Genomic DNA, 17,029 nt, shown 5'->3' with positions numbered 1-17,029 from the left:
CCCACTTTGTTCTTGTCTTTCAGTCATGCTTTACTTATTCGGGGCTACTTTCCCTTCCATATGAACTTGGCGATATGTTCCTCCTCTCATTAAAAAATGTTGGAATTTGGATAGGAATTGCATTGTATATACAGATGGATTTTGGAAGAATAGACGTTTTTACACTGTTTAAGTCTTCCTATCCATGAGCAATGTATGTTTTTCCACTTATGTAAGTCCCTTTTGGTTTCTTGCAGTAGTACCTTGTAGTTTTCTTTGTATAGGTCTTTTACGTCTCTGGTTAGATTTATTCCTAAGTATTTTATCTTCTTGGGGGTTACTGTGAATGGTATTGATTTGGTGATTTCCTCTTCGATGTTCTTTTTGTTGGTGTAGAAGAATCCAACTGATTTTTGTATGTTTATCTTTATCCCGATACTCTGCTGAGCTCTTCTATTAGTTTCAGTAGTTTTTTTTTTGATGATTCTTTAGGGTTTTCACGTCATCTGCAAACAGAGATACTTTTACTTCTTCCTTACCAATCTAGATGCCTTTTATTTCTTTATCTAGCCTAATTGCTCCAGCTAGGACCTCCAGCACAATGTTGAATAAGAGCAGTAATGAAGGGCATCCTTGTCTGCTTTCCGATCTCAAGGGAAATGCTTTCAGACTCTCTCCATTTAGGATGGTGGCTGTTGGCTTTGTATAAATTCCCTTTATTATGTTGAGGAATTTTCCTTCTATTCCTGTTTTGCTGAGAGTTTTTATCATGAATGGGTATGGAACTTTGTCAAATGCCTTTTCTGCATCAGTTGATAAAATCATGTGTTTCTTGCCTTTTGTTTTATTTATGTGGTGGATTGCATTAATTGTTTTCCTAATATTGAACCATCCTTGCGTGCCTGGTTTAAATCCCACTTGGTCATGGTGGATTATTTTTTTGATATGTTGTTGAATTCTATTGGCTAGAATTTTGTTGAGGATTTTTACATCCATGTTCATGAGGGATATAGGTCTGTAATTTTCTTTTTTTTTGGTGTTTTAAAAAATTTTTTTTTTTTTTTTTTAGCTGGTTTGGGTATCAGGGATATGGTGGCTTCATAGAATGAGTTAGAGTATTCCATGCTTTTCTATGCTTTGAAATACCTTTAGTAGTAGTGGTGTTAACTCTTCTCTGAATGTTTGGTAGAACTCTGCAGTAAAGCCATCAGGGCCAAGGCTTTTTTTTTGTTGGGAGTTTTTTGATTACCTTTTCAATCTCTTTTTTTTGTTATGGGTCTATTTAGTTGTTCTACTTCTGATTGTGTTAGTTTATGTACACAGTGTGTTTCTAGGAATTCATCCATTTCTTCTAGGTTTTCAAATTTGTTAGAGTATAATTTTTCATAATAATCTTATGATTCTTTTAATTTCAGTTGGGTCTGTTGTGATATGGCCCATCTCATTTCTTATTTGGATTATTTGTTTCCTTTCCTGCATTTATTTAGTCAGTCTGGCCAGTGGTTTATCAATTTTGTTAATTTTTTCAAAGAACCAGCTTTTGGCCTTGTTAACTCTTTCAATTGTTTTTCTGTTCTCTAATTCATTTAATTCTGCTCTAATTTTTATTATTTGTTTTTTTTTTCTGGTGCCTGAAGGTTTCTTTTGTTTTTCCCTATTTGTTCAAGTTGTGGGGACAGTTCTCTGATTTTGGCTCTTTCTTCTTTTTGTATGTGTGCAATTATTGATAAAAATTGACCTCTAGCACTGCTTTCGTTGTGTCCCAAAGGTTCTGAAAGGAAGTGTTTTCAGCCTCATTGCATTCTATGAATTCCTTTATTCCCTCCTTAATGTCTTCTATAACCCAGCCTTTTTCAGCAGGGTATTGTTCATTTTCTAAGTATTTGATTACTTTTCCCTGGTTTTTCTGTTATTGATTTCTACCTTGATGGCCTTATGGTCTGAGAAAATGCTTTGTAATATTTTGATGTTTTGGATTCTGCAAAGACTTGCTTTATGAACTAATATGTGGTCTATTCTAGAGAATGTTTCATGTGCACTAGAAAAGAAAGTATACTTTGCAGCTGTTGGGTGGAGTGTTCTGTATAAGTCTGTGAGGTTAAGTTGGTTTTTTTGTGGCATGTAGATCTTCCGTGCCTCATTGAGCTTCTTTCTAGATTATCTGTCCTTCACCGAAAGTGGTGTGTTGAAGTCTCCTACTATAATTGTGGAGGTGTCTATCTTACTCTTCAATTCTGTTAGAGTTTGATTTATGTATCTTGCATTCCTGTCATGGGATGTATAAATATTTAATATGGTCATATCTTCCTGTTAAATTGCCCCTTTAATCATTATGTAGTGTCCTTCTTTATGCTTTGTGGCGGATTTAACTTTAAAGTCAGTTTTGTCGGAAATTAATATTGCCACTCCTGCTCTTTTTCGATTGTTGTTTGCTTGATATATATTTTTTCATCCTTCGAGTTTTAGTTTGTTTGTGTCTCTACATCTAAGGGGTGTCTCTTGTAAGCAGCATGTAGATGGTTCATGTTTTTTTTAATCCAATCTGCAACTCTCTGTCTCTTAATTGGTGCATTTAGTCCATTTATATTCAGCATAATTATAGATAAGTATGTGCTTAGTGCTGTCATTTTGATGCCTTATTTTGTGTGTTGTTGACAATTTCATTTTTCCTCTTAATTTTTTGTGCTGACAAGTTTTTCTTTGTTAATTGTGTGCTCCTCATTTTCGTTGCACTTGGATCTATTTTTGCTGAGTTGTTATGTTTATTTTGGTTTTTATTATAAGTATGGAATTCTTAGAGCTTTTCATGATTACCTTAATATTTACCCCTATTTTTCTAAGCAAAAACCTAACTCGTATCACCCTATATCACCTTGGTTTCCTCTCCATATGGAAGATCTATGCCTCATGTATTTAGCCCCTCTTTTTTGATTATTGTAATCTTTTACATAATGACATCAATGATTCCTTGTTTTGAGCTTTTTTTTTTAATTAATCTTATTTTGTTTTTGTGATTTCCCTATCTGGCTTGATATCTGGATGTTCTGTTCAGTGACCTTGTTTTGTGTTGGTATCTGATATTACTGATTTTCTGACCAAAGGATTTCCTTTAGTAATTCTTGTAGCTTTGGTTTGGTTTTTACAAATTCTCTAAGCTTGTGTTTATCTGTAAATGTCTTAATTTCACCTTCATATTTGAGAGAGAGTTTTGCTGGATATATGATTGTTGGCTGCCAGTTTTTCTCCTTCAGTGTCATCCCATTGCCTTCTTGCCTACATGGCTTTTGCAAAGTAGTCTGAACATATTCGTATTGGTTCTCCTTAGTATGTGACTTTTCATTTATCCCTGGCTACTTTTAAAATTTTCTTTTTATTTTTGGTTTTGGCAAGTTTGATGATAATATGTCTTGGTGATTTTCTTTTGGGATCTATCTTGTATGGGGTTCTATGAACATCTTGGATAGATATTCCTTCACCTTTCATGATGCCAGGGAAGTTTTCTGCCAACAGATCTTCAACTATTCTCTCTGTATTTTTTTGTTATTCCTCCCTGTTCTGGAACTCCAATCACACGCAAGTTATTCTTCTTGGTAGAGTCCCACATGATTCTAAGAATCAAATATATAGGTGCCAATTGCCTTATCCTCCATCTCCCCAACTCTGCAATCCAATTTCTCGATTCTGCTCCTCTGACTTACTATTGATTTGTCTAATTCTATAATTTTATTGTTAATCTTTTGAATTTCTGAATGCTGTCTCTCTATGGATTCTTCCAGCTTATTAAATTTTTTGCTATGTTCTTGAATAATCTTTTTGATTTCTTCAATTGCTTTATCTGTGTGTTCCTTGGCTTTTTCTTTAGCTTGCCTTATTTCATTTCCGAGGTCATCCCTGATGTCTTGAAGCATTCTGTATATTAGTTTTTTATATTCTACATCTGGTAATTCCTGGAATGTATCTTAATCTGGGAAAAATTTTGATTCTCTGACTTGGAGGTTTGTAGAAGCAATCATGGTCTGCTTCTTTATGTGATTTGATATAGACTGCTGTCTCTGAGGCATCTATAAGATATCGTAAAGAATTATTTTGTATTTGCTCAACGAGTCTTATTTTCTTGGTTTTTTTTTTGTGTTTGTTTCAATATACCTGATGCATTATTAGAGTGCACTAACTTGATTGTTGTAGCCTTTGAATCACTTATGTCCTGTTACCAGCTGGTTTGAGCTCTTACCAGGTATATGAGTCTGTGAGTCCATTCACTATTCCTGCATAGAATCAGCTCAGTTGTCCTGATAGTGGGTCACCTAGTGTGTGGTGTAGGCTCTCATCTATTATCTTGGAGGAGTAGTGGTGATGGTTGTATGTGCCAGTTTCTAGTAGTGGCAAGGGGTCACACTCAGAGGAGGGCAGGATGTTGACAGCCTTCTCCCAAGTGTCAGTGAGGTACGAGTGTGTCTATTCTCTAAAGCGCTCTGGTGGGTGGGCTCTGCAGCTGTATCTTAGGCACCCAATGCTTGTACCTCTAAAGATTGGTAGGCATCACTATCCTCAGACCTCTTTAACAGTTGGCTAGATGGTGTGGATGGAGCCTCAGCCCTCAGTTCCCTGCTGTGGATCAGTGAGGGCTCTGTTTAATAGGTAGAGAAGCATCAGACCTCCAAAACTTGCCTTTCCACTGCTCAGCTAAAACAATTACAATCAGAGCTCTATCAGAATTGCCTTTGCACTATAATAGCCACCTGGTTCCCTGTAGGTGTGAAAGCCAAAGACTGTGGATCTCTTATTCCTGGATGGAGCTGGTTCTGTATTGTTATTGCAGTTTCGTGAAGTCAGGAAAGGATTTTTCCCCTGATTGTTAATTGCTGCTTTTCTCAGGCCAGGATAATGGGTTAGAAGAAGAAGAAAAAAACCAAAGCATTTCACTCTCTGGCCCAGGGAATTCCAATGATAGATAGATAGGAGAGAGTAGTGGCAAAACAGACAGAGTTGCTTATCTTATTTGGTGAGGACTGTTTTATCTGAGATTCCAGACGGGTGTGTAGCCTGTGTGCACTGGCTGCGTCCCCACCAAGATTGCCCCAGAGTGTTAGGGCTGCATCCTGTGCTTGCCTTGTCTCAGGGAGCCACCATCAGCCCCACGGCACTCTCTCCAAGGCCCAGCACCAAGGGATCAGGGCTTGGTGGCTGCTTGTGTGCTGACTCTCAGTGCCTGTCACTCACGTTGGTTTGTAGCCTGCGTGTGCTGGCTGTGTCCCTGGCGTGATTGCCCCTGGGGGATAGGGTTTTATCCCATGCTTGCCCTGTCTCAGTAGGCCAGTATCAGCCCCACCGCACTTAGTCCAAAGCCCAGCATGGAGGTCTCCTGGGTGGAACACTGTGCTCCAGGCTCTGAAACCGGTTCCTGCTTCCCCGTGGTTTCTTGTTTCCCTGTCAGCAGCTTCGGTATGCAGCCTGTGTGCACTAGCTGGATCCCCACTGAGATTGCTCTAGGGGGTTAGGGCTGCCTCCCGTGTTTGCCCTGTTTCAGGAAGTCACAATCAGCTCTGCTGCACTTAGTTCAAAGCCCAGCACCAAGGTCTTCTGGCTCGGACGCTGCACTCCAGGCTCTGAAACCAGTTACTGCTTCCCTGTGGTTTCTTGTTCCAGTCAGGTGCATCGGTATTTAGCCTGCATCCGCTGGCTCGGTCTCTGCCGAGATTGCCTCAGGGGGTTAAGGCTGCGTCCCATGCTCGCCTTGTCTCAGGAGCCGTGATCAGCCACACCACTGTGGGACCAAGTAACTGCAAAGGCTCAGGGCTGAGGTGCGGCATGCTGGGCTCCAGAAGTGGTTGCCGCTTCAGCATGTGGCTTTTCGCTCCCCTGTCACTCATGTCAACTCCTTAGTTCTGTGTTCGATGGTCAGGGTTCATAGGCTGTTATGTATGTAATGTATGTAATTGATTCACTTTGTTGCAAGAGGGATCAGTGGAAGCTTCTGCCTAGTCAGCCATCTTGGTCCCTCCTCCTGCCGTTGTTTTTATAGTCACTGATTTTGTCAAATTTTCTGGTGTTTTAGCTACAATATTGTGGTAATTAGTATTTGTGAACCTATATCAATAACTTTTTTGAGAATTAAGCAGTAATTAAAGGAAAAGAAGAAAAATATAAAAAAGACTTCCATTCAGTTACTAATAATGTAACTGATAATGTTGAAATTCAATGTAGAAAGATTTTACAAAACAGTTTTGTTTTTAGAATTCATGTAATCTAAGATATATTACAAACAATTTACAGACTGTATCTATCACATATTATTATATGATTAAAATTTATAATATACACTCTTAAGGATTCTATATGGTCTGGTATGGGAGGAGGTACAGGGGGGATGACACCATGAGTTATCGCAATGGGTGACACCAACCCTAGTGATACTACTGCCTGACCCTGACCCTTGACTCAAGGGACAGTGATGCAGAAGAGTCTCCTGCTCTACCCTGTCACTAGAGTCACACTAGACACCTATACCCATCTGCCATCACTTGGGGCTTGTCTTCCATCTGTCTCTAAGACTTGGGACTTGAGTATATTAAAATAGCTTGCAGGGATGTAGCCAATCAGACTCAAAACCAGGGTTTCCCTGCCCAGAAAACATTGTGAGAATTTTATCTCCCTTTTTATTGATAAAATAAGGCTAGTCATTGCAGTCCTGAAAAGGACTTGGATAATTGCAGAATTCACACTTTAGGGAATGAAGCCTTGGCAAAGGGATGACAACACAAAGCAGCACACAGTAGAGCAAAAAAATACCAGAGACATAGAGAGCCTTTCCAGGTGGTATTGCTTATCTGGGAAAGCCAGGACCCAGATATTAATAGGAAGCAGCCCAGCAGCACTCCTGAGGGTCTCCTGAGCATGACAAGACAATCTCATCCTCATCACCAATTGTTTTAAGTTTGACCCAAAGGGGGTCTATAGGTGTCTTGGATCGTCCGTCAAGTGTGGCAGGAGGAAATGGGATTCATGCATGAAGGCCAGAAAGGAAATAAAATTTACTACTTACAGGTCCCAGACAGGAAACCACAGCACTGTTCGATGCTGGCCCACAAAGGCATGGCACCTGGACACAAGGTAACAAAAAGTTCAAACTGTAGGAGAGGAAGTATGTATGGCAAGCAGGGCGGGGTCTCTGGGTTAGCATGTGCTGAGGGTTTATCGGTCAGTTTAAAAGTTCCTAGTGCATTCCTACTGCCATTAAGAAGCTGGTTTACAAGACAGTAATAGGGTTTTTTTTTAATCACAGAAAACTCTGTGGGGTATGGCCAGGAAAGCCTGTTAGAGAACACACCCATGGAGAGACTGTGTGATAAGATAGGAATGACCATGTCAAAAATTGGGTGAAAGAGTACCTAGCTGGAATTAATGAATGCTGAAGAAGCAAAATATGTGGGCCACAAATTGATTTTATGATAAGAAGAGACTAGAATTACCACGAAATCACTAATTTGATTATTCTACAAAAAAAAAGAATCAAAGTTCTTTGTGTTAATGTTGTGTGGCTGTGTGCCATCAAGTGGATTCCAACTCATAGAAACCATACAGGACAGAGTAGAACTACCTCACCCTGTTTCCTAGGCTGTAGTGTTTAAGGGGGCAGGCGGATGACCTTGGTTTTTTCTCCTACAGAGCCAGAAAATGGGTTCAAACTGCCGACTTTTTGATTAACACTTACATATTGTACTACATGTCAAATTCTGTAGGTTTTTAAGACAATTTTCAAGAATAGCCTCTATTTTTGTCCAAGGCCTAAATTTGTAGTAGACATAGTGAGAACACACCATTTATGAAAAGAAGGATCTTAGACTTCATAGGGATGTTACAATAATAACATTGGATTTACAGAAGGACAGGCAGAATGTGAACACTGCGTGCAAAAGGGAATTCAGAAAACCTGCTGCCCAAGCCACAGCCGTGGGCTGGAAACTGCACCTGTTTGTCATGATGAGGGTGTAACAAAGGGGGAAACATATGGCCACATCCTGTTTATAAGCCATTACAGTGAGAAGGAAGGTTTGGGTCCCTGCCAGGCCCACCAGGAATAAAAGATGCAAAGCACACTCAACAAAAGAAATGCTTTGCTTCTCTCATTCAAGAGGTTCTTGAGCATCTTGAGAACAGTAGCCGATGGGCAGAAAATGTCTAAGAGGGATAGATTTGCCAAAAAATTATACATGGGTGTGTGCAGCTTTTTCTCAGTCCCATTGGCAAGGAGAATGGTCCTATTTCACACCAAGGTGAAATGATATATGGCAGCAAAGACCACAAAGAGAAGGTAGTGCATGGCCAGGAGGTCAGAGAGCCCTGTGAAGATGAACTCTGTGATGGTGGTTCGGCTGTAGACATCCATTTCCTCTCTCCACAGGGGTCTTTCTGGAGGGAATGAAACCAATGCATACAGGTTAGACTCAAAGCTAAGGAGCCCAGTGATGAGACACACTTAGGAAATGGTGTGTGGTTAACAATATGAATTAGGGGTGGTTTTGTTAGTACCAGTTGCCATCAAGCCATTCTGGACATGGAGACCACAAGTGTGTCAGATTAGAGCTGTCATTCATAGGGTTTTCATGGCTGTGACCTTTAAGATGCAGATTGCCAGGCCTTTCTTCTGATGTTCCTCAGGGTTGTTTTGAACCATCAATCTTTCTGTTAACAGCTCAGAATTTAACAATTTGTGCCACCAGGGGCTTTTATAAATTAGTGTAGCCCTAATTTAATTAGAGATTTTGAATTTTGGAACCACAGTTAAAAGCAGTGTTTTATTCATGGCACTTGTAGGAATATTCATCCTTATTTTCTTAATGAGAAGAACCTTCTCAGTAACTAGAGAACCATTTAACATGTCACTTTCTTACTAAAATGATTGCTGACCCTTCAGTAGCATTTGGGATATTACAATTCAGCAAAAGCTGAGAGGGAATATCTCACCCTTGCTTAGGCTTGTACTTTATTCTGACTTATGTTATCTTAATGTGTATAGTTTTATACACTATCTCAATACTAAGTACCTTGATGGTAGGAGCAGTGTATTATTCCTTGATATATGAATATTAAAATCTGTTAGCAACTACTGGGCACAAGATAAAAAGTAGATAATTGTTGAATAAAGGAATGACTGAATTGGGTGTTACCTGCTCTACAAAGGGTTTCTAGTAGGCAGAAACAAATATGGGAATGTTCCGAAACCTTGAAAATCACAGTCATTTAAATGTCAAATTTCTCTTGTCATTTCCTCAAGGAGTATACCTTAATAAAACTAAATTTTACTTGTAGAATATAAATGAAATCTGGGTGACAGTTTCTGAATATGACACAAATAAGAAACAGACATGCATATGTAGTCAACTCCTCTCCACAAAGCTTACTTTTTTGACCATATGTCTAAGAATACTTCAGGAAAGACAGGATTTCGAAAATTATGTATGAATGTACTCTTGGTTAATTTTCTTGCTTATTTACCCTTGCTTAATTTTCAAATCACTTTTAAATATACCTTAATAGTTCAAATAACCACCACGTTTAGGGCTTCTTACAAAAAAACTTTAACTGAAGGTCTGCATATCAATACTTCTGTGAATTTTTTGTCACTTCAAAAAATAACTATTTTTAGTATCACACGTGCATGATAGAAAATTCAAAGAGAAAAGATGGGAAAATTAAATTCAAAAATCACTTTCTATGCCATTCCCACTCACCGTTTAGTTTAGCTGATGGAAAGTGGTAATGCTTTCTTGGTCCAGATAAAATGTATAGTATAAATAAAGCAAATTATGTATAATTATTTCTTTACACAAATAGAAAAACGTTATTTTCATAAAGTAAAAACACCTGTATTATCAATTCTCAAATTCTGAAGTGTTCAACATTCTACAGAGCAATGAAATTTCAGTTTGTCTATATGTTTATATATCAGTACTTTGAAAAGATAATAGCAAATTTTGAAAATTAATGCAGGCAATATTATTATTACAAGGAATAATATTTTGAGACAGTAAATGTTCAATTATATATTAAAGGCCTATTTCATTGTATACCTCCACTTAACTAATTTGACTTATTTTTTCTAACAACAATAGGAAATAAAATAAATAACATCCAGATAAAAAGACATAATCTGACTCTACGTCAAGCTACATGATCACATTACCTTCAAAAAATAAGAATGCATTTTCTCTAATTTACGGTCTTGGCATATACAAGGCAGAATTTGCTCATGTGGGGATAGATCTTACATTTATATTAACAATCCCTTCCTTTTGAAGCAAATATAATTAAACTCCATGTGTATGTCCACCTAATTAGAAAAATAGCAACCTCAATTTTCTTAATAAAATGTGGCTGAGGACAATAGCTTTCCTTATTAACCCAGTGGATCTATAGCTCATATACTAGAGAATCAGAAAAGTCATACGAAGTGAGATCTTTCCACTTGCTGTAAATACAAGCATATGAGGGCACTAAGAATACTTGTTAAACCCAGCTTTTGTCATAGTCATAGACACTCAAACATGTAATGACTTACATATAGAGCCTTCTTACCCTAGAAAATCACCCAAAAATCAAGTTTTCATGTTGTTTCTGTTTTTCACCCTTTTACATATTGTTAAAAGCAGAGCACCACGCATAAAACTTTTCTCTGTAGCAAATAATTACTTCATGTCTCCACTACACAGAGAAAAAGACAGTTACTCAAGCAAAATCTTCATGAATAGATCTTAAGAAAATTTAAAACTATATTTTCTATATCAATATCAAGGAAGCAGTATATTCAGATTTTCTTAAAAAAATGGTAGGCTATCAAATTTTCCCAAGGCATATGTTGTTAAGGAAGAGAATATATAACCTTCCTTTTGAACCCTGTGGATTGATAGCTAACACATTTGAGGAAGCAATAAATAAATAAATAAATCTCAAGCATAATCTCTACACCTGTTTTGTGACATCTGTGTTGTCTAGTTACGTCTCATGGACACAATTTTCTAGGAATATGAACCCAGGTGCCTGGGGCAGAAACATCCATTTTTAGATACAGCAGACATTTACATACAAAGGTTTGACACACATGAGAGTGGATATGCATGTTTTTTAGGGCTGAAATTATTCAATATTTATACATTTATTTAGCCATCCACTCTTCAATATTAGAAAATACTCTTTTTGTTTTCACTAGTTTCTTGAATGTGTAATTTTTCACATTATATTGCCATCTCTGGCACAGTGGTTAAGAGCTATGGCTGCTAACTAAAAGGTCAGCGGTTCGAATCCACCAGCCACTCTTTGCAAATCCTATGGGGGGCGGTTTTACTCTGTCCTACATGGCCACTCCGAGTTGGAATCAACTCAGTGGCAATGGGTATGGTTTGGTTTTTGGTATTCTTGTTGTTGTTATTAGGTGCCTTCCAGTCAGTTCCGACTCGTAGTGACCCAATGCACAACAGAACGAAACACTGCCCTGTCCTGAGCCATCCTTACAATCGTTATTCTGCTTGAGCTCATTGTTGCAGCCATTGTGTCAATCCACCTCGTTGAGGGTCTTCCTATTTTCCGCTGACCCTGTACTCTGCCAAGCATGATGTCCTTCTCCAGGGATTGATCCCTCCTGACAACATGTCCAAATTATGTAAGATGCAGTCTGGCCATCCTTGCTTCTAAGGAGCATTCTGGTTGTACTTCTTCCAAGACAGATTTGTTCATGCTTTTGGCAGTCCATGGTGTGTTTAATATTCTTCCCAACACCACAATTCAAAGGTGTCAACTCTTCTTCGGTCTTCCTTATTCGTTGTCCAGCTTTCACATGCAGATGACGCGATTGAAAATACCATGGCTTGGGTCAGGCGCACCTTGGTCTTCAAGGTGACATCTTTGCTCTTCAACACTTTGAAGAGGTCCTTTGCAGCAGATTTACCCAATGCAATGTGTCTTTTGATTTCTTGACTGCTGCTTCCATGGCTGTTGATTGTGGTTCCAAATAAAATGAAATCCTTGACAACTTCAATCTTTTCTCCATTTATCATGATGTTGCTCATTAGTCCAGTTGTGAGGATTTTTGTTTTCGTTATGTTGAGGTGTAATCCATACTGAAGGCTGTGGTTTTTGATCTTCATTAGTAAGTGCTTCAAGTCCTCTTCACTTTCAGCAAGCAAGGTTGTGTCCTCTTCATAACGCAGGTTGTTAATGAGTCTTCCTCCAATCTTGATGCCCCGTTCATCTTCATATACTCCAGCTTCTCAGATTATTTGTTCAGCATACAGATTAAATAGGTATGGTGAAAGAATACAACCCTGACGCACAACTTTCCTGACTTTAAACCGATCAGTATCCCCTTGTTCTCTCCGAACAACTGCCTCTTGATCTCTGTAAAGGTTCCTCATGAGCACAATTAAGTGTTCTGGAATTCCCATTCTTCGCAATGTTATCCATAGTTTGTTATGATCCACACAGTCAAATGCCTTTGCATAATCAATAAAACACAGGTAAGCATCCTTCTGGTAGTCTCTGCTTTCAGCCAGGATCCATCTGACATCAGCGATGATATCCCTGGTTCCACATCCTCTTCTGAAACCGGCCTGAATTTCTGGCAGTTCCCTGTCGATATACTGCTACAGCCGTTTTTGAATGATCTTCAGCAGAATTTTGCTTGGGTGTGATATTAATGATATTGTTCTATAATTTCCACATTCGGTTGGATCACCTTTCTTGGGAATAGGCATAAATATGGATCCCTTCCAGTCAGCTGGCCAGGAAGCTGTCTTCCATGTTTCGTGGCATAGACGAGTGAGAACGTCCAGCGCTGCTTCTGTTTGTTGAAACATCTCAATTGATATTCCATCAATTCCTGGAGACCTGTTTTTTGCCAATGCCTTCAGAGTAGCTTGGACTGCTTCCTTCAGTACCATCCGTTCCTGATCATATGCCACCTCTTGAAATGGTTGAATATCGACTAATTTTTTTTGGTATAATGACTCTGTGTATTCCTTCCATCTTCTTTTGATGTTTCCTACATCATTTAATATTTTCCCCATGGAATCCTTCACTATTGCAACTCGAGGCTTGAATTTTTTCTTCAGTTCTTTCAGCTTGAGAAATGCCGAGCGTGTTCTTCCATTTTGGTTTTCCGTCTCCAGCTCTTTGCACATGTCACTATAATATTTTATTTTGTCTTCTCAAGAGGCCCTTTGAAATCTTCTGTTCAGTTCTTTTACTTCATCAATTCTTTCCTGTTGCTTTAGGTGCTTGATGTTCAAGAGCAAGTTTCAGAGTCTCCTCTGACATCCACCTTGGTCTTTGCTTTCTTTCCTGTCTTTTCAGTGACCTCTTGCTTTCTTCGTGTATGATGTCCTTGATGTCATCCCACAACTCGTCTGGTCTGCGGTCACTAGTGTTCAATGCATCAAATCTATTCTTGAGATGGTCTCTAAATTCAGGTGGGATATACTTAAGGTCGTATTTTGGCTCTCGTGGGCTTGCTCTGATTTTCTTCAGTTTCAGCTTGAACTTGCATATGAGCAATTGATAGTCTGTTCCAAAGTCAGCCCCTGGCCTTGTTCTGACTGATGATATTAAGCTTTTCCATCGTCTTCTTCCACAGATGTAGTCAATGTGATTTCTGTGTGTTCCATCTGGCAAGGTCCATGTGTATAGTCGCCGTTTATGCTGGTGAAAGAAGGTATTTGCAATGAAGAAGTCGTTGGTCTTGCAAAATTCTATCATTCGATCTCTGGCGTTGTTTCTATCACCAAGGCCATATTTTCCAACTACTGATCCTTCTTTTTTGTTTCCAACTTTTGCATTCCAGTCACCGGTAATTATCAATGCATCTTGATTGCATGTTTGATCAATTTCAGACTGCAGCAGCTGATAAAAATCTTCTATTTCCTCATCTTTGGCCCTAGTGATTGGTGTGTAAATTTGAATAATAGTCGTATTAACTGGTCTTCCTTCTAGCTGTATGGATATTATCCTGTCACTGACAGTGTTGTACTTCAGGATAGATCTTGAAACATTCTTTTTGATGATGAATGCTACACCATTCCTCTTCAAGTTGTCCTTCCCAGCATAGTCGACTATATGATTGTCCAATTCAAAATGGCCAATACCAGTACATTTCAGCTCACTAATGCCTAGGATATCGATGTTTATGCATTCCATTTCATTTTTGGCGATTTCCAGTCTTCCTAGATTCATACTTCATACATACCAGGTTCTGATTTTTAATGGATGTTTGCAGCTGTTTCTTCTCATTTTGAGTCATGCCACATCAGCAAATGAAGATCCCGAAAGCTTTACTCCATCCGTGTCATTAAGGTTGACTCTACTTTGAGGAGGCAGCTCTTCCCCAGTCATCTTTTGAGTACCTTCCACCCTGGGGGGCTCATCTTCCAGCACTATATCATACAATGTTCCACTGCTATTCATAAGGTTTTCACTGGCTAATGCTTTTCAGAAGTAGACTGCCGGGCCCTTCTTCCTAGTTTGTCTTAGTCTGCAAGCTCAGCTGAAACCTGTCCTCAATAGGTGACCCTGCCGATGTCTGAATACCAGTAGCATAGCTTCCAGCATCACAGCAACACACAAGCCCACAGAGTATGACAAACTGACAGACACGTGGGGGGTTTTGATATTAGCATTTCTATAATATCCAATTATTTATCTCAGCTTAGAAAGTCCAGAATATAGCAGATAATTTTTTTTAATTTCAGAGATTCCATTACCAATAAAAAGTTTCAACAGGAAGAAAGTAAAATGATCCAGCCAATAAAAATGCATCAGTGAAAAACTTGACACCTCACATTAATATAGATTTCACATTGAAATTTATTCAATAACTCATACCCAATTTCCCCTTAGGAAAAATACAACAGTTAAGACTCTAAGGGAAATATGCTTCTCTTTTTGATAAATCTAAATGACTACCAACCTAATAATGGGCATTCATTTTGTAGCCAATGAATTCAATATAAGTTGAAAATGAAATGAAAATTGTAGAGAGTGACAATGGTCTAGGTTAAGATAAACAAATGGTTTTCTGAGAATTGCATTGCAATAACTAAAGGATAATTGATGTTATTATGTTATTTTTTTTCTGTAATCAGAGTAATCATTCCAGAAACACATGATCATACATCAATTTCTTATACATTTTTGTTTCCATGATAGACTGGTTAATATTAACACTATTTCAATGCATTATTACACACATTTATATTGTTAAGACTATACAACATAAACATAAAAATTGTGTTGTTACAACCCTCGAATCTAAATGGAGTGGAATTTCAACCTCATTTCAACCTATAACTCAATTTTCTGTATCAAGGTAATTTCTTGATAAGCATAAGAGCAAGATTTAAGGTATTTTGGATTCGTAAAATCATCTGTTGTGTTCTTCATGCTTTAATTACAAATGCATAAAAATAAGTATAAATTTAATTTGTGGGCTATAAAAAATAGGAGGCATAAAAATGTAATTGGTGACAACAACAAAATGGGTATACGTATAGAGTTTTTCTATATTATTAAATTTATATCCATTTAAAGCAGGTTGTAAAATGCTAAATGTAATCTCCATGCTAACGATACAAAAAAATTTTTTTTTAAACATAACCAGAAGGGAAAAAGAAGGAAAGCAAAACATTTCAGTGTGCACACACACGCAATCTACTACTCACAAAAGAAGAAAACACAGGAGGAAAAGAGAAACAGATCTGGTATAAAAAAAAAAAAATGGTATAAGATATAGAAAAAAAGCTAATGACAAAATGGCAAAAATAAGTCCTCTTTTTTTGGTAATTACAGTGAATATAAATGATTAAACACTCCACCAAAAAGAGGAGAGTGTCAGACTGGATTAAAAACAAAAACAAAAACAGGACTGTCTTAGTCATGGAGTGCTGCTATAGCAGAAATACCACAAGTGGGTGGCTTTAACAAAGAGAAATTTATTTCTTCATAGTGAAGTAGGCTGAAAGTCCAAATTCAGGGTGTCAGCTCCAGGGGGAGGCTTTCTCTCTCTGTAGGCCTTCTCATCAATCTTCCCCCGGACTAGAACCTCCCCACACAGGGACCCCAGGTCCAAAGGACGCACTCTGCTCCTGGCACTGCTTTCTTGGTGGTATGAGGTCCCTCTGTCTCTGCTGGCTTCTCTCTTTTATATCTCAAGAAATTGCCTCAAGACACAAGCCAAACTTGTAGATTCAAACCTGCCTCACTAGCATAACTGCTGCCCATCCTCCCTCGTTAATATCATAGAGGGAGGATTTACAACATATAGGAAAATCACACAATACCAGGAATCATGGCCCAGCCCTATTGATACACACATTTTTGGGAACATAATTCAATCTTCATAAGGTTTTCACTGGCTAATGCTTTTCAGAAGTAGACTGCGGGGTCCTTCTTCCTAGTCTTTCTTAGTCTGGAAGCTCAGCTAAAATCTGTCCTCCACGGGTGAACCTGCTGGTATCTGAATACCGGTGGCATAGCTTCCAGCATCACAGCCACACATGAGCCTCCACAGTACAATAAACTGACAGACACGTGGGGCAGTCCACTTCTGAAAAGCATTAGCCAGTGAAAACCTTATGAATAGCAGTGGAACATTGTATGATATAGTGCTGGAAGATGAGCCCCCCAGGGTGGAAGGTACTCAAAAGATGACTGGGGAAGAGCTGCCTCCTCAAAGTAGAGTCAACCTTAATGACACGGATGGAGTAAAGCTTTCGGGATCTTCATTTGCTGATGTGGCATGACTCAAAATGAGAAGAAACAGCTGCAAACATCCATTAAAAATCAGAACCTGGTATGTATGAAGTATGAATCTAGGAAGACTGGAAATCGCCAAAAATGAAATGGAATGCATAAACATCGATATCCTAGGCATTAGTGAGCTGAAATGTACTGGTATTGGCCATTTTGAATTGGACAATCATATAGTCGACTATGCTGGGAAGGACAACTTGAAGAGGAATGGTGTAGCATTCATCATCAAAAAGAATGTTTCAAGATCTATCCTGAA

The sequence above is a fragment of the Loxodonta africana genome, chromosome 2 (genome assembly GCF_030014295.1).
Source record: "Loxodonta africana isolate mLoxAfr1 chromosome 2, mLoxAfr1.hap2, whole genome shotgun sequence".
In the NCBI taxonomy this organism is placed as follows: domain Eukaryota; kingdom Metazoa; phylum Chordata; class Mammalia; order Proboscidea; family Elephantidae; genus Loxodonta; species Loxodonta africana.
Note: the sequence above shows the minus strand (reverse complement) of the source record.